The sequence below is a fragment of the Ambystoma mexicanum genome, chromosome 6q (assembly GCF_040938575.1).
Source record: "Ambystoma mexicanum isolate Mex_15411 chromosome 6q, UKY_AmexF1_1, whole genome shotgun sequence".
Classification (NCBI taxonomy): domain Eukaryota; kingdom Metazoa; phylum Chordata; class Amphibia; order Caudata; family Ambystomatidae; genus Ambystoma; species Ambystoma mexicanum.
In genome coordinates this window covers 94,810,809-94,835,955 of record NC_090937.1, presented here as the reverse complement: position 1 = coordinate 94,835,955, position 25,147 = coordinate 94,810,809, and the positions used below count along the sequence as shown (strand labels likewise).

The 25,147-nt window shown below is 47.1% G+C and overlaps 1 protein-coding gene across 1 annotated transcript in view; it reads left to right on the top strand.

Moving 5' to 3' along the window:
* LOC138515171 (broad substrate specificity ATP-binding cassette transporter ABCG2-like) overlaps positions 1-25,147 on the top strand; it is an 861,659-nt gene that overhangs the window by 237,063 nt on the left and 599,449 nt on the right. The gene's annotated exons all lie outside the window — the stretch shown is intronic.

Sequence of the window (25,147 nt, the reverse complement as noted above, 5' to 3'; positions counted from 1 at the left end):
CAGAGTTAACACTTGTGAAGGTATGAGAAATCTGTTTAAGTTGGAGTCTATTTATGATGCCTGCTCTCCTGAGCTGAGACAGCACTTGGCTGACTCTAAGGAAATTGATCTAAAGAAGTTAGCAATGACTGCTGACTTGTGGGTTGCCAACAGGGCTACTCACAAGGTTTCTAGGGCAACTCAGAAGAAGGAGGAGGGAAAGCAGCACAAGAAAGACTACAAAGAGAATTCTAACACTTCCACTCCAAAAGAGGGCCCCAAATATAGCAAGGGTAAGCCCCAAGGGAAACAGAATCAGCCTAGTGTACCCCCTGGTGACAAATCAGAAGTCGGTCAGAACAATCCCCATTCATAAAGACATTTGGTAAATGTTATTCATGTGGGTCAAGTGACCATGTGAAAGGGGATCCCAGATCTAAGGACATCCCCAAGAGGACTTTCCAAAGTCACACCTGTGACTCCTCCACCAGCTGAGGCTGAGTGTGTGGAACAAACTTGTGTGGTTGAATCAGCTGCTGAGGAATCAGATCTTGAAGAAGACCTTGCTCCTGTTGGAGATCTGGATCCTGCAGACCATCCTGAGCTGCAGTCTTTGTAGGGCAGACTTCAGCAGAGGTCAAAGAGAGTGTCCTATTCTTGAAGGTCTTCACCAACAGGCAGCTTCCCAGCTGGATGGGCAACAGCCAGGAAAAAAAAAGAAAATTAGGCATTTATATAGCGCTACGAACCCTCAGGTATCTGAGCACTGCTTATTATTACCCACGGTGTGTGGTGCTCATTTATCGACCTCGGAAGGATGAAAGGCTGAGTTTGGCCCCGCCGGGATTCAAACCTGCATTAGCAGGCTCTGCACGATGCCAAAGCGAGCGCTCTACTCGCTGTGCCACTTGACCGGCTGGTTGTACTGGGAGGATGGCCTCTTCTACAGTGAACATACTGAGTCTATCCCAGGGGACTACAGAAGACTTGTAGTGCCTCTTGAAAGCAGACTCCTTTTCCTACAGTTAGCCCATGAGATACCTTTGGCTGGTCACTTAAGTTTTAAGAAGACCAAGGAAAGGCTCTCTTTATATTTCTACTGGCCTAAGTTGGGGTCTGGTGTAGATAAGTACTGTAGTAGTTGTCACACTTGCCAAATCTCTGGCAAGAGTGGAGCCAAGAATGTGGCACCCTTTTGAGAGGGTAGGAATCGACATTGTTGGTCCCTTAGACCCTCCAACATCTTCAGGAAACAGGTTTGTCTTGGTTGTAGTAGAACATGCTGCTAGGTATCCTGAAGCCATACCTATGAGAACTGTTACAGCTCAGGCCGTTGCTAAGGCCCTACTTGGTATCTTTACCAGGGTAGGTTTTCCAAAGGAAGTTATCTCTGAGAGGGGATCCAATTTTATGTCCCACTACATGCAGGCCATGGGGAAAACTGTGGAGTAGCTTACAAGTTCTCAACTGCCTACCATCCTCAGACAAATGGATTGGTAGAGAGGTTCAACAATACAATGAAGAGCATGATAGGTGCTTTAGAGGAACCTCCTAGAAGAAAGTGGGACCTTCCACTGCCATGCCTTCTATTTGCTTATAGAGAAGTCCCTCAGGAGGGAGTTGCATTTAGTCCTTTTGAACTTCTTTATGGCCAGCCAGTTAGAGGCCCCTTGGTCCTAATTAAGGAGGGGTTGGAGAGTGCCCCTCCCCCCAAGCCAGTGAGAGTCACGGACTATGTGATAGGAGAATGGCACACATGATGCCAGAAGCATCAGATAACTTGAAAGCAGGTCAGGCTCTAGTGAAGAATTGGCATGACCAGAAGGCCAACATGGGTGAGTTTTCTCAAGACCTCAAGACCAGCTAGTTCTAGTTATCGTACCTACAAGGCAGAGGGCCTTACAGGACAAATGGATAGGACCCTTCAAGATTGTGGGTAAACTTGGAGAGGTCAACTATCTGGTGGACTTAGGCAATCGTAAGGAGGCTCCCAGAGTCTTTCACACCAATCGTCTATAAGCTTATGTCTCAAGACCAGAAGTGGGAGCTTTGCTTCTATCTTCAGCTCAAGAAGAGGAGGAGAGTGAACCTCTACCTGACCTACTCAGAGGCCAGCCTTTAGATGAGAAAATAGAAGGAGTTAATCTCTCTTCTAATTTGACACCTGAACAACAGGAGGAGTGCAAGTTTCTGTTAAATCAGTTTGCCTCCCTGTTTTCACTATCATCAGGCTTGACCCCTTGGGGCCAGCATGATATTCAAACTGGTGACTGTTTACCTGTTAAAAGCAGAGGTTACAGAATGTCAGATCATGTAAGATCCCACATAAAGGAGGTGGTCAACAAGATGCTTGATCTCGGGGTAATAGAGTGTCATGATCCCTGCTTCCAAGGGGTCAGGACTTGCCCCACGACCTTGGAAGCAGGCCCATAACTCTGATCCCAGGAACCAGCCAGTCCCTATTGGGACCTTTTGGACCTTGTCCTGGCGCCAGTGGCGTCAGGCTCATGAAGGTGACTGGTCCCGGCACAGGAAGCGCCGGGCTCATATTAGATAAGAGTGCTTGGTGGACCTACCTGTAGCAGACCATGCTGCTTACTTACCAGCTAGCTGGTCTCCTGATCCTTCTCTGCCTGGGACTACTTTTTCTGTCTGGGTGGAGCAGGAGCCACTCCCTGGAAGCAGAACACAGGAACTCTTCTAGAAATCTGGAACTCTTTTTCTTACCTGGGTGGGGCCGTGGAAGAAGACGCCTAAGCACTACAGAAGGCTATTTAAACCACACCCGATTGGTTTCACGTGCTTCGCGTTATTCTGCATCTGCAGCAGGACGCTCACCGTGTCAGCTCCAGGAAACCTCCAGCTCCAGATCCTGTGAACACGAAATCACCTGCTGGGATCCAACCTTCAGTCTTCTTCAGTCTTCAGCAGCTCCTGCAAAAACAAAGGCACAGGTTAGGCTAAAGCAAAGGCAGCGCATCTACTTACCTAATCCAACGGCAGCATACAAGGCGCCTTTTTCAGCCTTTCTCTTCCGGCATCCGACATCTGCAAAGAGAAAGAACATCGGTCAGTAATATTTAACTACAAAGTCTGCTTACCTGTGTTACGCCCGTTCCAACTCAGCTCGCGCTGCATTCCGGCACCTGCAAGACAAGATACATCGGTTCGTAACGCTTAGTTACAAGACTGCTTACCTGTGTTACGTTTGCTTCCAATCTGTTCGCGCTGCACCTCGGCACCTGCAAAGACAAAAGAGACATTACGGTGCATTCTACAGCGCTAGTGCAGTCTTTCTACTTACGTGCCATTAGAAGGATAATCTTCACCGCCACAGCATCTGAAATGGAAAAGACATAGACTTTAAAGACTTAAGACTTTTGAAAGAGAAGAGAACAATCTAAAAGGAACTTAAATACTTACAATGCACGCCTGTGCAATAACGGCGTCTTCGCTCTCAGCTAACCCTCTGCTATCAAGAGGCAGAGCTCGCATCCAGTGAAGCAACTGGACCCAGCGCCCCTGCACAAGACACAGGATGGAGAGCCCGGCATTTACCTATCTAAGGTAAGCGCAAGTATCAACCCAGTTCCACGGGGAAAGAAAGGGCGAGAGGGGCTAGGAACTTTCCCAACCTTCCAATCACTAATACGTTGGTTTACCCTTGCAGACACCTCACTCTTCAGCTTAAACTTTCGGTGAGAAGGGGGCCCTGTCCGGGAGCAAAACAAACCCTGCGCCTAACACTGAAGACGGTATCCCCACCAGATCAAGGCCTGCGCCTCCGAGGGAACCAGGTGAGCGTTACAGAACGCGAAGCCTTACCACATAATTCCCGCCCAGGCGCAATGGAAACCTCAGACACAGACCAATTGGCCCATTTACTCGGGGAGTTGAGGGCGGAAGTACACGCCGCACGTCAGGAAACAAATGCCCAAGGAGGGAGTTAGTGGTCTCCAAGGAGCGAACAGACGATTTGGCTAGGCAATTGCTGCAAGCCCAAGCTGGACAAACTCCTCTACCCACCCCTAGTGGGGGCCACGCTCCTACAGCTTCCTCAAATCCGGTGCAAATCAATCTACCAGGAAATATACCTTTGGCTCCGCCCGAACGCTTTTCAGGTGATCCGAAAAGGTTTGCTGTGTTCATCAATCAATGTCGCTTGCACTTTTTGTGCAGACCCGCCGCTTTTCCAACGGACCAGGCTAAAGTGGCCTTCGTGCTCTCTTATCTCAGTGGCAGTGCCGCAGATTGGTCTGTTCCTTTAGTGTCTCAAGATGACCCCATTCTCCATAACTTCCAGAACTTCCAAGCCAGTATGGAGAAACTGTTCGCAAGGCACTATCAGGGACAGGCCTTGGACAATGAACTTCTTTCACTACGACAGGGCAATCAAGATCTTCTGACTTATATTGCATCATTTAACATTTAAGTGGTGGAAACCGGATGGCCGGAGGATAAGAGGATCACACTGTTTCACAGAGGTCTGCGTGGGGAATTAAAAGACGTTCTGGCTCAAGTGGTAAATCCTCCACAAGACTGTTCCGAATATATCGATCTGGTAGTGCAATTGGATCATCGACTACAGGATCGGAAAGCCGATCGATCCAGATTTGAAACCCGACTTTTTCCAAGGCCACAAAGTTCCACGAAAGGAACTGATTCTGTGGAACCCATGCAAATAGGGGTTGTTAAAGGACCTTTAACCCAAAAGGAGAGGGAAAGGAGGAGACAACTGCAATTATGCCTCTATTGCGGAAACTCAGGGCACTTTCTTCGAGATTGTCCAGTGAAGCCCAAGAAGAAGATAGTAGGGGCGTCTGATAAAGGTACCGAGAATTCTGAGCCGGGAAACAACCTCGCCCGGCAAGTGTAGAGGTCCGCTTGCCGAGCGTTAAAACCAGTTCTTTGACCTCGAATTTCATCATGCCCATGGTCCTCGTGAGTCCAGAGCAACCTAATTGTATGCATGCCATTAAAGCATACATTGATAGTGGCGCAATCGGGAATTACTTGGACTGTGAACTGGCCGCCAGGATGAATCTATCTCTTTGTCCAAAGACGGTGAAAGACGTCATCACCACCGTGGATGGGACGGAAATAGCTTCCGGACCTGTAACTCACACCACCATGGAAGTAACGTTAGTAAGCCAAGATGGGCATCAAGAGAAGATCATGTTTGATGTGATCAAGGCCCCGCAGTTTCAAGTCATCTTGGGAGTTCCTTGGTTGGAGAAACACAATCCTCAAATTGATTGGCGAGCAAAGACAATCCGGTTTCCAGAATGCGCTTCTACCTGTTACCCTCAGCCCTCCACCAAACTAGCTGCAACTATTTCTGAGAGTCCACAACCGCCTCCTGAATACCAGGAATTCCAAGATGTCTTTCGGAAAGACCAAGCTAATTCTTTGCCTCCCCACAGATCATACGACTGTCAGATAGACCTGATTCCCGGATCCACTCCTCCGTGCAGTCGGATTTATGCCCTCACTGAACCTGAAAATCTCCACCTAAGGCAGTATTTGGACCAGTACCTGGCTAATGGATTCATCCGTCCTTCGAAGTCCCCGGCCTCCTCAGCTCTGTTCTTCGTGCCAAAAAAGGAGGGAGACTTAAGAACGTGTATAGACTACCGTGCCCTGAACCAGATTACAATTAAGAACAGGTATCCATTGCCATTGATCCCAGAACTACTTGACCAAGTCAAAAACGCCTGTATATACACTAAGTTGGACCTCAGAGGAGCCTACCATTTGGTGCGAATAAAGGAGGGCGATGAATGGAAGACGGCCTTTCGTACCAAGTATGGACTGTTCGAGTATCAAGTGATGCCCTTCGGGTTGTGTAACGCACCGGCCGCATTCCAGTTCTTTATGAATGACGTGCTCCGTGAACTCATTGATGTGTGTGTAGTTGTTTACATTGACGATATTCTGGTTTATTCGTCCTCTGAGGCAGAACTCCGAAAACATGTCACCGCGGTACTGGAGAGGCTCCGAAAACACAAACTTTGCAAAATTAGAGAAGTGCGTCTTTCATGTCACTGAGGTCGAATTTTTGGGATTTATTTTGTCGCCTGACGGAGTTCACATGGACTTTAGGAAAGTAGACGCAATCATCAAGTGGCCCTCACCAACATCTGTAAAAGGGGTTCAAAGTATGTTGGGCTTCGCCAACTTCTATCGTAGATTTATTCCAGACTTCTCTCGGGTATTCCAACCCATTACAGCTCTCCTCAGAAAAAACAAACGTTTTGAATGGTCTACCGAGGCAGAACAAGCCTTTCAGGAGCTAAAGACTAAATTTACCTCAGCCCCGATTTTAAAACATCCCCGCCCGGAACTACCTTACATCGTCGAGACCGATGCCTCCAGCCTCGCTATGGGAGCAGTGCTTTCACAGAGAGACCCAGAAACCAACCAGTTACACCCCGCAGCGTTTTGGTCTCGCAAATTCTCGGCCCCAGAAATCAACTACACCATTACTGATAAGGAACTTTTGGCTATTAAGTCCGCCTTTAAGGCCTAGCGGCATTATCTCCTAGGAGCCCGACACACTGTCACCGTCATTACTGACCATCGTAACCTACAGTATCTTAAATCAGCCAAAGCCCAATCCTCCAGACAACTTCGCTGGGCATTATTTTTTGCCGAATTTGATTTTATAATCACCTACCGACCAGGCAATAAGAATGGTAAAGCGGATGCCCTCTCTCGAATTGGAGTAGATGAACACATGGTTAACCCTGAGCCCGTACCTATTATTCCTGAACAAAGAAACCTGGGTCTGATCGGCATGCAATCCATTGAAGAAATTGAAGCCCAGGTTAAACAACTTGTAACTCCAGCAGACATACAAAAATGGCATCTTCAGGGGGAAGACTTCACAGTAAAGAACGACTTATTGTACTTCAAGGAACGACTTTATCTACCCTGTACTAGCTTACAAAATCAAGTCATCTCTTGTTATCACGACTCCTTAATGGAAGGACACCCGAGTATGGCCAAGACCTCGGAAAAGGTCAAGCGTCACTTCTGGTGGCCATCTTGGAGAAAGGACATCAGAAACTTTGTCATGTCCTGTGGAGTGTGCGCCCAAAACAAGAGTCCTAAGGAGAAACCAGCAGGCCTCTTACAACCAATTGACATCCCACCTCGTCCCTGGCATACCCTCTCCATGGACTTTATCACCGACTTACCTCCCTGTTCCGGATACAATACAATCCTGGTAATCGTAGACTTATTCTCAAAAATGGCACATTTCATCCCACTAAAGGGTTTACCGTCAGCAGCAATCCTGGCTCGAGAATTTCTTGAAAACATCGTTCGGTTGCACGGCTTTCCTTCAATTTTAATCTCGGACAGAGGAAGTCAATTCATCTCCCACTTCTGGCGGAGTTGCTGTCGGTTGGCTCAAATTGATGTGAGACTTTCAACCAGTCACCACCCACAAACCGACGGTCAGACCGAAAGGACCAATCAGACTTTGGAACAGTACCTACCCTGCATGCTGCAACAGACAGAAGGAACTTGGAAGGACATCCTTTGGATAGCCGAGCACGCTTACAATCACTCAGTCCTCTCTGGAACCGGAAAGACCCCGTTTTTTCTTTTGTATGGTAACCATCCTCGAACCTCTAACCTGGATCCACCTCAGGATCTTGGAACACCAGCAGTTGACCACCTACATTCAACCATCACCCAAGCCTTCAAGGAAGCTACTACCCACCTTCAAAGGGCCAAGGAACAATACAAGAAAGGAGCAGATCAACATCGGAAGGAAGCCCCTCAATACCAAATAGGAGATCAAGTCTGGTTATCCACCAAACATTTACCCCTAAAGGGACCACGCACTTTTAACCCAAGATACCTGGGACCCTACTCTATCACTGCCATAATAAATCCAGTAGCGGTCAAGTTGGATTTACCCCCTCGTATGAAAATGCACCCAGTCTTTCATGTTTCACTACTAAAACCTGTTCAACCAGAAACCCGATTGACTAAATCTCCTGAACCTATCCTAGTTGACGGAGAACTCGAGTTTGAAATCAAAAATATCCTGGATTCCAAGATCTCCAAATCGAAACTACACTACCTGATTGACTGGAAAGGCTACGGCCCCCAAGAAAGATCTTGGGAACTTGCAGAACATGTACATGCACCTCGACTAATCAAGAAATTTCATCGGACATTTCCTAACAAACCAAGACCTCCGGAGAAGTCAACCTTGGGAGGGGCCTTAAGGGGGGGTGCTGTCATGATCCCTGCTTCCAAGGGGTCAGGACTTGCCCCACGACCTTGGAAGCAGGCCCATAACTCTGATCCCAGGAACCAGCCAGTCCCTATTGGGACCTTTTGGACCTTGTCCTGGCGCCAGTGGCGTCAGGCTCATGAAGGTGACTGGTCCCGGCACAGGAAGGGCCGGGCTCATATTAGATAAGAGTGCTTGGTGGACCTACCTGTAGCAGACCATGCTGCTTACTTACCGGCTAGCTGGTCTCCTGATCCTTCTCTGCCTGGGACTACTTTTTCTGTCTGGGTGGAGCAGGAGCCACTCCCTGGAAGCAGAACACAGGAACTCTTCTAGAAATCTGGAACTCTTTTTCTTACCTGGGTGGGGCCGTGGAAGAAGACGCCTAAGCACTACAGAAGGCTATTTAAACCACACCCGATTGGTTTCACGTGCTTCGCGTTATTCTGCATCTGCAGCAGGACGCTCACCGTGTCAGCTCCAGGAAACCTCCAGCTCCAGATCCTGTGAACACGAAATCACCTGCTGGGATCCAACCTTCAGTCTTCTTCAGTCTTCAGTCTACAAATGTATTTTGGCTGTCTATTCTTATAACCTTGTCTTTTAACCACTGTATTAAGTATCTGAAGTGCCATTTTGCTCCCACTTCACAGGAGCCAAACTTGTTCATTTACTTACCAGTTGTCTATTTGTGGTTTATTAGTGTGTGATATTGAGCTGCTCTTGCTAGTGTAATGTTTTCCAACTGACTGAGTAAATACATGTATATTCTTTTATCAAGAAACCTTGAGTAAGTGTATGTTTGAATCACTGTATTTGTTGGTCCTTTTGTAACTTGTTCTACTGCTTACTAAACTATTGAGATATGTCTGCCTGCTCAGCTACTGCTACCACATAACTGTGTAGTACAGGCTTGTACCAAAGGTGAAATTGTACTGACACTTGTAGTCTTAATTGCATGTAGTGTTTCCAAAGGGTAGTGCATGTGATTCTGCCTGATAATCTTCCGCCTCTGCTTCCTGTTTCCTGGAGTACAGTCTTTCATAGAACCGTGAAAATACTCCATTTATCCCTTCCTGGGTCCTCACTTCCTCTCCCTGCTCATCTTTAATTGCGTTTACGGGTTTGTGTCTGCTCTCCTGCCTGGTGAGCCAGGCTAAGAGCCTACTTGGCTTATCCCCTTCTGCGTGTAGTCTCTGTGTCTACTTCCCATAGTCTAGTCTTCCCAGTTTTTACCAAATGGCACCACATTGCATTCGCAACACAATGAGTTCCCCCAGTTCTTCTCCATTCATGCCCGCCGGTGCCTGCACCCATTCTATCTCCCTTTCGGTTTTCCCTAGCACAGCCAAAATGGTCCTCCTGAGTCCTCCTGTCTTCCCTATAGCCGCTCCCATGGACACCACCTTAAAGGCTTCCCAGACCATTCCAATACTATCCACGCTCCCCACATTATTGTCAAAATAGTCGTCTATGGTCTCTCTAATGTATCCTTGGAAGGCCCCATCCATTAGTGCATCTGTCCTCGGTCTCCAAGTCGGTATGGGGGCCCCTCTATGTATGCATGTTCGTGTTGCTACCAGCGGGGCATGGTCGGACAGCATTCTTGCCTTGATATGTATCCCTGTGAATTCCCAGAGAGACTCCCTGCCCGTGAATAAGTAGCCTACGTGGGTGTATGTTCCGTGTGGGGCGCTATAGTGTGTGTATCCCCTGGTATTGGCATGTACCTTCCTCCAGATGTCTTCCAGGTCCAGCTGGTTTAGAGTCTTCTGTAGAGCCCTAGCTGACAGAGCTGGCTTTCTCTGTTTGTCGTCAGATCGGTCCACTTGCGGGTTCAGCGTGCAGTTGTAGTCTCCTGCCCAGATGAATGATGCTTCTCTGTATGGGGCTAGTCGGGGTGTAATTGTCCTAAAGAACTCTGTCGCATCATGGTTAGGATTGTATGTGTTTATCAGGCAAACCTGTTTGTTCTCCAACATTGCATGTACAATCACCATTCTGCCCTCTGACTCCCTCTCTTGAGTTATCAGTTTAAAGGGCACTCCCAGGGCTATCCATGTCAGAACTCCCCTGGTGTAATTCGAGTAAGTTGAGCTGTACATTTACCGGCCCATTTCTTGACAATCTTTGTTTGCCTTTCGGCCGTCAGATGCATTTCTTGCAGCATAGCAATTTGTACTTTTGCCCTGTTTAGCCATTCCTAGACCCTCAGTCTCTTGACACAGGCATTTAGTCCTCTGACATTCCAGGTAGCTATGACAGGTTTTTCTTGACCCATTTGGTTGCAGTGTCCCGCAGCCCGTGTATTCCCAAAGGCCTGCATGTTGTCTTGTGTCTGATGACGGGCATTCTCATTCTGTCCTTTGCTGGTTTCCCCTGTATGGGGTGGTTCTGGCCCTTTCCTTCCGTATTGGGTCATGCTGGTGCAGATTCTTTGTGCAGTCCAGAACCTCTATCATTTGGGATTGGGAGGTTGTGATATTCGCTGCGTTGCTTTGCACGTGTTGTTCCACCGTTGTCACCCTCTCCGCAAGGTTCCTTGTGTCTTGCCTGTGGAGCCCCACATCTACGATCACCTCATCCAGCTTGCACTCTGTTGATGCTTTGAAGGCCGCTATGGCTGCCAGTATGGGGCCCTCCTGTCCATTCGTCAACTGCTTGGAGTTGACTGTGCTCATGCCGGCCTCTGGCGTCTCAGGCTGAGGCTCCTCATTCTTCTGGGCGAAGGCCTCCATGCTGGCTTGCCTCCCCTTGCCGCCTCTCTGTTTGTCTGGCATGCTAGCACCAGTGGGCCTTGTGCGTCTGTGTTGGGGGCCCAGCTTCTTTCTGTTGCGCTAGGCGCTGTTGTTTGCGGCTGACCATCTCTTGCTCAGTTCTCTGTGTCCGCCTCCTGCTCCTAGCTGGCGCCGGGGATTCGTGTTGGCTTCACCTGGGGGCCACTGCCATAGGTTCTCAATATTCTCCATGGGTGTGCTGTTTCCTCCCTGTTGGGTTACAGGGTTCTCCTTTGTCCCTGTTATCTGTTCTGGAGGTCGCCGAATTGCAGTGAGCGCCAGCATTTATCGTAGGGAATGCACCCAGTGGCTACTTCCCTTGTGTAGGTGCCTCACCTCCTTCGTTGCGGGCCATCTCTGGACCAGCTCTGTTTGTAGTGAGGTAGCACAGCAATCCGCTGCTTGTGACTGTCCTCTTGTGCCCATGCACTTGTGAGTCAGGGTCCCCCTCTGTGGCGACTGATTTACTTGTGTCGAGCCCCAGTTTCCTCTGGTCCTACACTGGGAGCTGCAGTGATGGTGCGTGCTGGCGCTTTGCGAAATGTGGTGTGCCCAATTGCTGCTTTGCATGTTTGCCAGACTGCACGCTCTATGTTGTTTTCCGTGTCTGGACAGGCCCTCACTGCGTCTGGGCCGCACTGTATTCACCTAGTTTGCATTTGTCTCTTTATGTCCTTGGTTTTAGGAGTCGAGACCCCCCTCTGCGGTGGGTGTCCACCATTTTCTATGTCAATGAACAGTATCCTCCCTTGTGCTGGGTAATTTTAGTTGGACTGTGCCCCCACACGTGCAAGGCTATATTACGTTGCGGGTCGGCAGTCCCATGCCCTCCCTTCCTTGTGCGGCCTCGTCTCCTGCTCCTTATGCGTGTGCCGTTTCAGGGCTGCCTCTGGGTACATCAAGGTTGTCTGTGCTCGCCCTGGTTAAAATTGATTCTCGTGTCCAAGCCTGTTATTGCCAGTGCCCCTTCTCTGAGGTGAGTGAATGCAATGCTATACGTCCATGGACGGTGGCCGCCAACGTATGTGAGTTGTTTCAATACGGGGATGGTAGACCTTACCCTCCACTGCGGGTCACCCGCAATGTGTCGGCTACCAATGGCGGTTGTGCCCCCTTTGCTTGTCCTCGCTGTTCTGCCTTTTCCTTGTTTTACCCTCGGGGTGTGTCCGTTGCAGTCCTGGTCAGGCCCCTGCAGTGGCAGGTGACCGTGGTCTTATGGCCGATGGACTGTGCCCTCCCACGTGCAGGGTTCTGTTGTAAGATGATCCAAGCATTCTCTGCCTAGCGCTTTGGGCTGCCCTTTGTCTGGCAGCCAGCTTGATGAGAAAGTCCCAGCACTCACTGATTCACCCGCGGATCAGATCACATTAGTGTTCCCGCTGGTTCGGGCTGAGGACCCCTTCCTGGCTGATGGCCGTGGTGCTGCAGGTTTCTTGCGCAGGCTGCCTGCCTGTTGGCGGCTGCTGATAGCGAATGTGCTCTTCTGTGTCTTCAATATATCAGAAATGTGTGTCATTTCTGGGCCGCACAGCTATTGTAAATATGATGTATTTACAAAGACAAAATAATGGCACGATAATAGCCACTATGCAGTTACCTTCATATCCCTCTTCCATGACACAGTACCCCAATAGTAGCCTCTTGCATTCCTATACCCTGCCTCTTCCTCATACCACTATCCCATTATTAATATGTTACATTAACCCTCATCCCGGTAACCCATTAGTAATATATTACATTATCATAACCGCCCTCTTCCTCATCACAGTACTCCAAAACAAAATACTCTGGAGATCATTTTATATAATATCAACATCGTAATTAGACAGCAGGTATCTGATTCATTTCCACTCAGGCATAGCCAGGTCCCAGTAGCCACATTTTGGTAATTCGCATGGTGGAGTGCATATATGCAGGGAAAAAGGCGGCGAACATGTGGGTACATCACCTTTTTCATGCACATTTTCACTCTGTTGTGCAAATGAGTATATGCTGCTTACCATGCTCGCATTGACAGGCATGGGTTGCAATTACAATGAAACGCTGCCTGCCAATACGAGCATAGGTGAGAATTTGATGAGAATATGTGTCTTCCTGAATCCGACTGATGGTCAGGTTAGCTTGAGATTTCGATTGCTTGTAAGAGTCAAAGGGTGTCAACGGTATATATGCTCAGAACCATTGATCGGTAAGATTGAGAAGAACCTATAAAATGTGAGTTTTTAACCTCACTCAAGTACCATTGGGCTTACTGTCTGCATGCAATCGAAATGTCAAACTAATCTGACTATCAGTCGGATTGGGGAAGTCACATATTCTCATGAAATCACAGGATCAATGGGAACCCTGATAAGCTTATTTGACTTGAAAAAGACCTGTGTATAGGTCGAAACACTTGTTGGCTGGGACTTTGTTGGAATTCGGAAATATTAAATAGGCTATAGCTTTGTTGAAATTCTGATATAATGTCTGTGGCAACTTGTGTTCTGCTGAATGCTGTCATACCCCTAGCACAGAAACATACTTTAATAAGGAAACATACAGTTCGAAGTGGACAGGAGCGATTGGGAGCGGTGCTCTTTACTTTTTTTATAGCATTTTACTCTTCCTATACTTTTATCTTAAAAAGAAACCATTGGTTTCGTTTTAAAATAAAAGTGTAAGAAGTCGTTGAAACTTGCACTTTCAGTGCACTGAACGTTCCCTTAAACAGCAGGTGTATGTGTTTGGGGGGGTGTATTGTGCATACGAGGGGCGTGGTGATGGGGTTTGCAGGGAGCGGGGGCAGGCCAGTAGGGAACATAGTTCTACTACTTCTTTTTGTACACTTCGACCAAAATAATTCCAATTCCCATAGATACATATGGAAGAGGCTATGAAATAGAAGCGGGAAATATCATATAAAATATTCCCAAACAAATATCCAACCAAACCTTCCTTATGTCCAAACAGTTAACTTCATCTACAAATGGTTGTGCAGCTCACTATGGAGTATGCAGCAACAGTATTTCAAATGTTAATGACACTTTTTTAAATTCTTTTTATTGTTTTTTAAGGCAATTATATGAACTTTTTCCCCCTACTCGCATGCCCTCCCCCCGTCCCTCCAGCCCTCCATACACCCAAGCTCCGAATACTGTGCATAACTAGAGTATTACATATGAATTGACTTCTTTCTACGTAATGTTCAAGATTTTCAGATTATGGGGGCACCATTGCGGGACATAGTCCCCTCTATGGAAGTCCAGTATCTAGCCGCAATGGTTACTGGATGTGTCCCTTTCTCCTTGGATTCCGTATGTTACCCATTCCATTGCAACAATGTTCCATACTTTATGAAGCCAGTCAGTGTTTATTGCTGGGGGGGTGGGGCTTCTGATTCCATTTCCTAGTGATTACAAGCCAGGCTGCTATCACTAGCATCATGAAGGCTTTCCGTAGGGGTTTGGTGGGGATTTGCAAATCAGGGACCATTATCCCACAGAACCATTCTTTATGGGTGATCTGCTGAGAGCCCTTAATCATCTGGTGAATCTGGTTGTTGCTCACCTCTCCCACAAATGAGCTCTAGCGCTGGACAGTCACACCAAACGTGTCTCCAGTCCCCTTTCCCTGAGCACCCTCTCCAACATTCTTGGGTTGTGCCCGGGTACATACTATGTATTTTTCCCACTGTATAGTGCCTTTGCAACATAACCTTGTACCATATTTCTCTGGTCTGTATAGATCTCGTAAGCTTAGTATTGTTGGCTCATAGGTGCTCCCAATGTGATCCTGGTATTGTATCCACCAATCTCTTCTCCCATCTTTCCATGAATGGCCACTTAGGATCTTTTCCCTCCCCCATCAGGATTGAATACAAGTCTGAGATTAGTTGTTTATCCCCCAAATGCGTCGTTATGAATTTCTTGAATGGTGTGAGAATTCTTGCAGTCGCCGTTTTGATATTGGCCTGCATCAGCCAGTGTTGTGTTTGGTAATATTGCAGCCCATCCCTTTCCATCAAGTCCAGGTTAGCCTTACACTCCTCAAATGTCATAACTCCCCCCGCATCCCTCATGTCTCCTACTTTTGTACATCCCTCAGCCCTCCATCTGCGGAACATCCCCTGTTTCATCCCGGGGGAGAATTGTGGAATATTAAAGAGCAGGGTGAAGGGAGATGGTTGTGACGAAAGGTGCCCTTTCGATAATAGTCGATCCCAAATGTTGCACGTAGCCGATAATATCTGACTGCCCGACACTGAGGGTGTCGATCCTGCTTCTCTAGCCATAAAAGCCCTGCGAGTGGCGTGGCTGCCACTGTGCAATCCCTACTTGCCCATTGCATAGTTCTGTCTATCGAGAGCCAGTCCCTTATTACCCTGTTTGGGGACCATCATGGTTTCCATAGCCAGTCTTGGTTTCTTATTTTGCCAGATGTATTGCAATATGATTCTATCTAGCGATTTGGAGAACGTCTTTGGTATTGCTATGGAGAGCGCTTGGAGGGGGTAAAGCAATTTTGGATGTACGATCATTTTGATTGTAGCTATTCTCCCTAGGCAAGAGATTCGTAAGGTGATCCATGTATTGAGGTCCACCTTTATTTTAGTTAGGAGTGCCTGGTCATTTTCTTCATGTAGTTTGGAGATTAGCGGTGTCAGTTTTATACCGAGGAAGGTGATGGTGCCCTTTGCCACATTGAATGGCCCTGCGCTGTGCACTCCCGTATTCAAGTAGTTGGGGGGGTCCCAGCAACATGAGCTCCAACTTAGATTGGTTAATCTTCAGCTCGGATACCTTTTCCGCCTCTTCTAGCACCTGAACCAGGACCAAAAGAGAGGTGTCGAATTCCGTCAGGGTCAGCAGCATGTCATCAGCGAAGGCCACTACTTTATGTTCCTCCCCCCAAATCTTAATCCGTGAACCTATGGGTTACTTCTAATTGTAGCCAACAGTGGTTCTATGTAAATAGCATACAGTAAGGGTGACAGCGGGCATCCCTGTCTCGTGCCTCGTGTGATGGGGACCTTATTTACCAAGCGAGAGTTAATTGAGAGCCTCATTGAGGGGTCTGCGTAGTTCGCCTCCACCATCCGTATGTACTTCAGTCCTAGACCCAACTCGTGCAAAGCCTCTATCAAGAACACCCTACTACCTGGTCAAAGGCCTTTTTGGCATCAAGTGCTAGTAGGAGCAACCGTTTGCGCATCATTCCCACCTTCTCCATCAGGTGTACCACTCGTCTGATGCTGTCCCAAGTGTGATGTCCCTTTATAAAGCCTGATTGGTCCATACCTATCACCACCAGTAGGAGGAGGCAGGAGTCTAGCCACAAGTACCCCCGTGTAGATCTTAGCATCCAGGTGCAGGAGAGCTATGGGGTGGTATGAGCTGCATGCCGTCAAATCTTACTTGGGCTTAGGGAATACCACTACTTTCAGCTCCGTCATAGACAGTGTCACTATTCCCCCCCCCCCGCCATATAGAATTGAAGAGTTTTGCCAGTCTAGGACTCAATTTTTGTGCGTATTTCTGATAGAAGCTTGCCGGCAATCCACCCGGTCCCAGAGCTTTATTGCAGGGAAGGTCTTTTATTACTGCCTCCACCTCCTCCTTAGTTATATTCTCTTCTAGATGCTCACTATCATAGGGAGTGATTTTGTGCAGGTGGAGGTTGTTGAAGTATTCTTTCAAGGTGGTACGATCAGGGTTGTCAGAGGAGTACAACATCCCTTAAGATGTCTCAAAAGAGCTTATAATTGTCTCTGTGTCCTTTGCTGTCGACCTGTCTGGCTGCCTAACACCCGCTTTAGTGCGTTTTGCTTCCACCTTCCGCACTTGTCTCGCTAATAGTCTCCCGCTTTATTGACGCCGACATAATATCATTGGCATATGGACAAAAGGGCCTTTTCTGAGTTATCGGGCCTTAGCAGCTCAAACTGACTTCTAATCGCCTTCAGCTTCTTCATGGCAGCTTTGGTCTTGTTCCTCATCACCTCTAGCATTGCCTCCTTTAGTTGAGGCTCTTATTCCTCCTCCATACCTTTTCTCAGCTTACGTTTCTGGGCCTGGAGCGCAATAGCTTCCCTCTCATTGCTACCTTAATGGCGTCCGAGATCCCTTCTTGTGTGGCCTCCTCATTATCATTGATTCGAAGGTACTCCTCTATTGTTTACCCTATGATGTCAGCCATCGCCCTATCCTCTAATATTCCCCGGGGAATAGCCAAGACCATAGTCCCCTGTGCTGGTTCGGTCTTGTCACTTTCACCGTTATCGGTGCATGGTCGGATAGCACTATGGCCCCTACCTGAATATCCTCAACCTCCCCCAGAAATGTTGGTGTTTGGTGTCATCCACACGTAGTCTATTCTGGACATTGTTTGGTGAACATGTGAAAAACAATTACACCCTTTTTCTGATCCCTTTCTATGTTGCCATGTGTCCTTTAGAGTGGGATTATCAAAGGCTTCTCTCAGGTTCTGGGAAGCTGGTCAATCCCCCTCGGTTCTGCCCGCACTTCTATCTCTTTCAGTATCCCATGATATATTTAGGTCCCCTGCTAGAACAATATCCCCTACTGCAAACTTTTCTAGCTTCTGTAAGGTGTCCCGGAGAAACCTTTCTTGCCCCACATTAGGGGAGTATACCAAGGCTAGGGTCATTGATCTGTTATCTATCGGTATTCTTAAAAAGACATATCGCCCCTGTGGGTCTTTCATAATCTGCTGCACCTCAGTTTGTAGTGTATCTGTAAGCCCTATCATTACCCCTGCCATTTGCCCTATGGCGTTCGCCTGGTGTAATTGCGTGAAGTGGTAGAAATGTGGGATTGATTTGTGTGCTCTTTTTATGTGTGTTTTTTGTAACATTACAATGTCGGCCTTCATGCGTTTCACCTGCCCTTATACCTTTTTGAGTTTAACCGGGGAGTTCAACCCCCTAACATTAAAGGACAGTGTATTGTATCCCATCGTTCCTTGTGTATTTGTAGCATGTGTAGTTTCCCTGGATCTTCCCCATGATACTATTTACTCTACCACCTCTGGTGTATGGATATCCCCCCCCTATAACTTCCCAACCCTCTCCCCCAGAGGCCCCCTCCCTCCTCCCTTCTCTTGCCCTCCCCTATCCCCCCCTTGCAAATCCCTCAACCCCAGTCAGGGCCAGGGGTCCAAACCCCCCCCAGAATCTAATCTGGAGTATCGGACCTAGTATAACCCCGGGCTTACCCCTTCAAAGTGTGAACTACACTCTTCTAGTGATTCCATAAAACAGTCAACCATGTTCCTCTGGCTCAGCCCGGAGTTGTTTGTTATCCACTCCCAAGTGAGTTGCTGCTATGTTTCTTATCCTCCCAGCCTTATTTCCTTGTGTTGTTCTCTTCGTCATAGATGGAGGAACTGGGCTGCAGCTCGGTTCAGTCTGGGAGGGCTGATGTCCCTTTCTTGCCTTGGGGCTCCTGAGGTCTTCTTTCTATACTGGTTCTCCTTCTGCTACTACTGGACCCTTCCCAGGTATTTGAGTGCTTTGACGGTGCGGTTGTAGGGCTTTGAGTCATTTGATCTTCGCCCTCTTCCATATTCCGAACTGACAGCCCCTCTTCACACAAGTTCACCCTCTGTTGTCGGCCCTCCCACCTGAAGAGGAGCACAAATGGACAAGTCCACTTATATGATTATATGATATTTGTTTAGCCTTGAGTGCTGTTGTCACTGGTTGCATCTCTCTTCATTTTTGTAAGGTGGACTTTGCTAGATCTTGGTAGAGCGGAACAGGGGCGCCATTCACTGTAATCTCTGAATTGGATCTGGCCGCCCTCAATATGTTTTCCTTTACAGCGTAGGATGTTAATGCAACCAGGACATCACAAGGCCTCAGGCCTGGCCCCACTCTTTGTACGCGGTCCATTAGAATGTCCTCCAGACGCATGTCCGTCAGTAGGTTCCCGAAGCATTGCTGCATTGTGCTTTTCAGGTCTCCCTCTCGAGTAGCCTCGCTGAGGCCCTTCACTCAGATATTAGATCTTCTAGAGTGATTTTCCACGTCCTCCACCTGTATCTCCAAGTTGTGTGTCGCCTTGGTCACCTGTTTCAAAAGTTCACTACTCTGTCTAACCTCTTAGACGATGTTCGCAAGACCCTGTTCCGTCCCATCGACTCTGGCTCCCAGGTCATTGATCTTGTGACGCACGTCTTGTAGGGAGCTATGCAGGTCCTCTTGCATCTTTGTAAGCTAGTCTTGAAAGGAGTTTACCATTCTTTCTTCAATGCCCTTCAGGCATTCCATTAGGTCTTCTTTGTTCAAGGCCATGATGTGGTGGTCTTCTCCCTTGTTATCTGCCCTTGGGGAGGCTCCTGTGTTTCTTTGGCCCCAGCAGCGTTTTAGTTGTCCCACTTGAGGACCACTGGTCCCTTTGCTTTTCATTTATGGAATTTGGCTGCACGTCCCTGGCATTTGGCAGGTTTTTACCCCCTTCCCCTCCTTCCTGCTTTGTTGCTTGGAGCACGGCACTTAGGGTTAGTCCTCTTACTTTGGCCGTTTCCCTGCTGGGCCCTACACAACTTCTGAACAGGGATGGGACTTACTAAGCTTCCCTCAAGGAGTCGTGTGGGTGGTCTGGGTCCTCTCTTCTGTTGTTAATGCCCCAACTTCCTTCTCCTTTGGTTGTCCTTTGATGAGTAGAACTTGTTGGTGGGGAGATGCTAACTGCTTCCTTGAGTCCTTAGAGCATTTTCTGGCCAGGGGTCTCCTGTGAATATGTTCCTTTCCCTTCTCATCTATTACTCAGTCTGTACTGATTGATCAGGGAGGGGGTGATTTAGGACATTGCGAGCGCATTGGTTCTTGGTGGCGCTTTCATAGGGGGGCCTCCTTGTCCCCCACACCTTCTGGAACTTTCACTATACCTGGGTGGAACTGATGGCCTCTCCACTGCTCCCCTGGTGTGTCGCTCTCACTGTGTGCCTCCTCTCCTGTGCCAGAGATTGTTTTCACCTTGCGTGGGCCCAGGTTTGCGTACTAGTTGTCCCTCTTCCCCAGGCTGCTCTGCTGAGCCATGGGACGGCCCTCTTCCCCGGGCTGCCCTCTGTGCCCCAGAGTGGTTCCGCCTCCATCCCATCCTAACGAAGCAGGGGGGCCCCAGTGGCCTGATTTTGTCTGTGTATCGCCAGCCGGTACCCTGCACCTCCTCCTCCTCCTGGCGTTTCCTGCACCGACAGCGCTCTGTGCCTGTGAGTACAGGGGGTAGATTGTGATCTGGATTACCCCGCGAGTGAGCTCCGGCTCACTCACTGTTCTTCTCTCCTACACACAACCTCCAATGGATGCACCGGGGGCGGGTCCAGTTGACGCCAAGTGTTTCGCTGGGAATCTTCCACGTGGGTGGTCAGCTCCGTTTGTGTACGTGTCCCTCCTTCTGTCTCAAAGTACACATTGCCCATTCAGCAGCACATTCCCTGTGCCAGCTTTAACCCCATACACAGAGTATATTGCGATTCAATCATCATCTCAAACCACACATTGACCCTTACAACAGGCCAGGCACACTGCCCATGTCAATCCCACATATCATCCCTCACGGCCAGTGGCCAGATTATTTGTGGCACAGTCTGGCCTCTGCACATCGCCAAAGGCCAACAGCCCAATTCACCCATAGACCAACTATTATCATTTCAAAGTACACATTGACCGTTTCAACAGGCGGGGCCCACTGGGCACCCCACTAATCATCATCGCAATGTACACATTGGCCATTGCAACAGAGCGGGCCCACCGGCTTCAGTGTAAAACCACTTATCATCTCAAAGTACACATTGTGCCTTGCAAAAGACCAGGCCCTTTGCGATACTCAATCCCATGAATCATGACTTCATAGAAACGGCCAGTATTGACATTGTTTGTGGCATGGTCAGCACAGCCCAACAGCTCAACACACCCACAACCCAACAGACCAACTTATTGCCCCCTTCCAGTAGGCTGAAAAATATAGCCACTGGTTAAGTGCAAAAGGCAACTTTACACCCTGTCAACATGGCCGCCCCAAAATATATAAATCAATATACATGATCAATCATGGCCATGGCCACTGGCCAGATTGTTTGGAGCATGGTCAAAGGCCACGCCACAAAAAATCTAGCCATTGGCCATGATCACAGCCCAATTTAATCTAACTAGAATTTATACCGATAGACCAGCACCCCTTCAACAAACCCACTCACGTTTCCCTATCTGAACCCATCGCATGTTTGGGATCAGAATCTACCATAGATCATGTGATGGTGTCTGCAGAAAGCAAAATAACCCTCTGACATATTATGATGTCCGAGCGCATCAAACCGAGACCACGATCACTGCAGAAAACCTTAAGCTCTTATTCTGCCAAAAACACATGTTCTACTCCTTTGTACCAACCCCTGGAGACCCTCTGCTTTCCACTTTTTTTAAAAAAAAAAACACTAATGGGATTAACACAAAATTTGTAAAAAGCATGCTTTTAGGACCAGGCCGCAGCTACTTTTAAACGTTTGGTGCAAAACCATCCAATGGTTCGGGCTGTAGCCACAAGCCCAATTGTTTGCCCATTCACATCTATCTGGAATTTGCAAATTTTGGGATCCCCCTACAACTTTGCCCACCTTGACGAAACTATACCATACTTTGCAAAACAATGTTGTGTCATCTATATATTCCTTTTGCAATGTTTTGTGCAGGTTCGTCGAACAGTGCCAATGTTATAAGCCTCCCAAGAACAAAACAAAACTGCTCTTCCTATGGGAAAGCCAACATAACTATAACTACAGGATCTCTCTCGCTGACCCTGTAATGTGTGTGCATAAGTGTGTGTATATATGTATATATATTCAGTGAAAACACATTCGTTCAAGGTAAAATTGAAAGGGCCATCCACTGCTAAGGCTAACACCCAGGATATCAAAGATGACATCACAAATGGCATCACGGATGACATCACATATGACATTGCTACTCTGTAACAATCCTAAAGGAAGGTCCTTAGAAGGAGTCCTGTTTATAGTGTTAATAGCAACATATGAAGGGTGATCAGAAGGCCTCTAATGAACTATACCATGTATCACAATATGTACTTCTTGAAACAGAAACTTTCAACTGAAGTTTTGTTGTTAATAGAGAAGTCTAATAATACATAAAGAGAGAACAATGACCACAGCATGGACCATAGGAGTAAAATATTCTTAATCTGGTATGTTTGGCTAATATAACCATAAGTCAAAGCCTATCCGAATCTTGACTAATGTTCAACTTGCAGTCAATAGCTAACTGTACAAGAATTTCTATACACATATGTTAGTATAGAGAATATATGTAGAGCATCAATGCATACAAATCTCAGGCTCACACAGGAAAACTCTAGTAAGGCGGAAACAAATACTATGACCAGAAAGAGTCCATCATCATGTCTAAAAATTATATTATCTGTCTGAGGCCTGGTTATTGTTACATGTATGTGCACCATGAACTCACGCCAAACCACAAGGAAAGTACAGTGAGAACATGGCGCAAGGTTAAGGTCTACATATTGTGACAATCCTTCAGATTGTGTTAATTCTACCCAGGGAGGAGCCCCCTTTTCCCCAGAGAGGTGAGGCCATTAATCAATAGTCCCCCTAGCGGTGGTAACATGCACAGAGGATCTCATGCAGAGGGACTCCTCTCCTTGGGATAAAGAGGCTATTGGGAAACATGGCCCCTTTAAACCCTAATCCCACAGGCTGATGTTAAGGCCCGAATCTTCTACACATAAGCTCACATCCGAAACTATGTGTTATTGTAATATATCAAGCCACCTTGATGTCATAGGTACCAGGATGAAGAACAGCTTGAGAATGCTACAATCAAGCGGGAGAAATGCTCCATCAGCTGCTGTCAATTGGACTGATATTAGCGCTGGGGCCATCCCCGTTATTGAAACTGAACAGCAAAGAAGGACTGGGTTCTTTGTTGTCTTCTGACCCATCCAGCAGTGGTCTGTACAGTTCTGGTATGCTGAGAAATGTTGTTCTTCCAGAAGGAGAACCCGGTGAACGAGGTGGCTGCATCCGGAGACTGTAGTAAGGCACATCTCCAAAGTTGAAGAGACAAAAGGATGGACGCCTGAGAAGCATCTTACGAATCGGCAGGGAACTGGCACACTCGAGACTGTAAGCCATGAAGAAGCAGACGTAGTAGTGAATCACTTTGCAGCACAATTCCCTGGCCAGTTCCACAAGAGTGTGGTGCTGGAGAGTTGAGAGGGACTCAGGGAGCATCTTCGTCTTCCCAGTGGGGCAGGAAAAAGAAAGACAAATGTGTGGAAACTTCCTTAAAGGAATCACAAGTTTGCTGAAAACTATAAGGAACATTGGGGAACCAGCTAGGAGAAGGGAGTCATTCTCGTAGCCCCATGAGGATCCTGTAGACTGTAGAACTGTTTTTTTTCTGTATTAGGAAAAGCCCGAAACTTTAATGGAACTTTTGCTTTGAGAAGACTTGGCTTTTTTGGGACACTTTAAATCCAGGAGAAAGGAGTCATCCTCTTGGATCACGATTATAACCCAAACTTTATTATTCTTTATTGTAGTGACAGGGATGGCATAGGAGCTTTTTGACTGGGATGGTGCCTTTTTGATTTGGACTCTCACCGGCTTCCTGATGAGCACACGAGTTTCTTTAGTTTAGTTAGGGAAACCCTATTTGAGTTAAGGACAGATAGGTTTATCTTTATTTTGAATAAACGTTCATAGCAATCGTCATGACACCACTTGGTCAGTCTTTCATTCCTTGTCGCCACAATATAGAGCCCCTTTAGAGTATGTGTATCATATTTTTAATGCACAATGACCAGATCAAGACCTCTGCTTAAAATTCTTACGCCAGTGAACAAAAAACAACTTGCCAGAATATGTAATGTCATCATTGATGTCATTGATGATGCCATTTGTGATGTCATCTGTGATGTTCTGGGTTTTAGTCTTAGCAGTGCATGGCGGTGGTACTTTATAGTTTACCATAACTGTCATAATTTCAAAAGTGTAGTAAATTAACAGTACCTTTGCATTTGTTTTATAGACAAGCAGTATGTAATTGTAATAAGTGCGTAAAATGTTTTATAACTAAATATAAACCTGATATATTAAAATAGAAATGTCAAGGACTCTGGAATGGCTAAAGCTATATTTTCCAAAATGCTGAGGAGCAATTTACTAAAGGTAAATTATTTAATATATTTTAAACACAATTCAAATTCTGTTACATATAGATACATTATTAAACTCTATCACACATCTCTCATACTTCACAATGTAGAACAAGAAGAAGAAGAAAAAAACTAATCATTAGGAAAAGAAAGAAGAAAACTTTGGAAATAGATTAGATAACATTAAAAGACAGATGAAGAAATTATATATAGAGATTACAAATCAACTTCTACATATGTACAAAATCATTTCATTCAAAAAATAGATTTTCATTGCCTTACCTGTGACCCTTTCCCCCATCAATCACCCCTCGATTCCAAGAAGATATTAGCGATCAGCGTTTTGATGGGATTTATATCCCTAATTCACTCAATAATGGCTGTATATCGACCCCAAGGACCCTTGTTTGTATTTCCCATTGTTATTCTCCCGCTCTATCATAAAGTATATTTTGTGATTAAGTGTTAATTTCCTTTCTTTAAATGCCAATTTGAATTCCGTGGAACATATTCATGTTGGTGTCCGCAACCTCAACCTCACATTACAGTGATGTCACTTGGTTGGCTGACTTTTGTGAACAGGCCGCCATGTCTGCAGTGACAGTGACACACTTTTTATTAGTTTGCAAACCTCACAGCACGGTTGCGGTCTTGACAGCAGGCTCCAGTGACTTCATCCAGCTGCACCGATGTTTGCAACCAATGTTCATGTCCACAACAACGTGGCTCACTTTGGATTCGTTTGCAAGCATCAGCGCTAGCAGTGGCAGCCGCAGCGCACCTGTATGATATCACCTGGGTGCACTAACATTCGCGTCTGCCGTGACGTGGTCGCGGATAGCCATGATTGTCATGATGTGACCACACCCATGTGGCATAATGGCATGTCTGCGGTCGATGTCCGTGATTCACGCACATCTTGAAATCCAATTTGTGCCCACCCA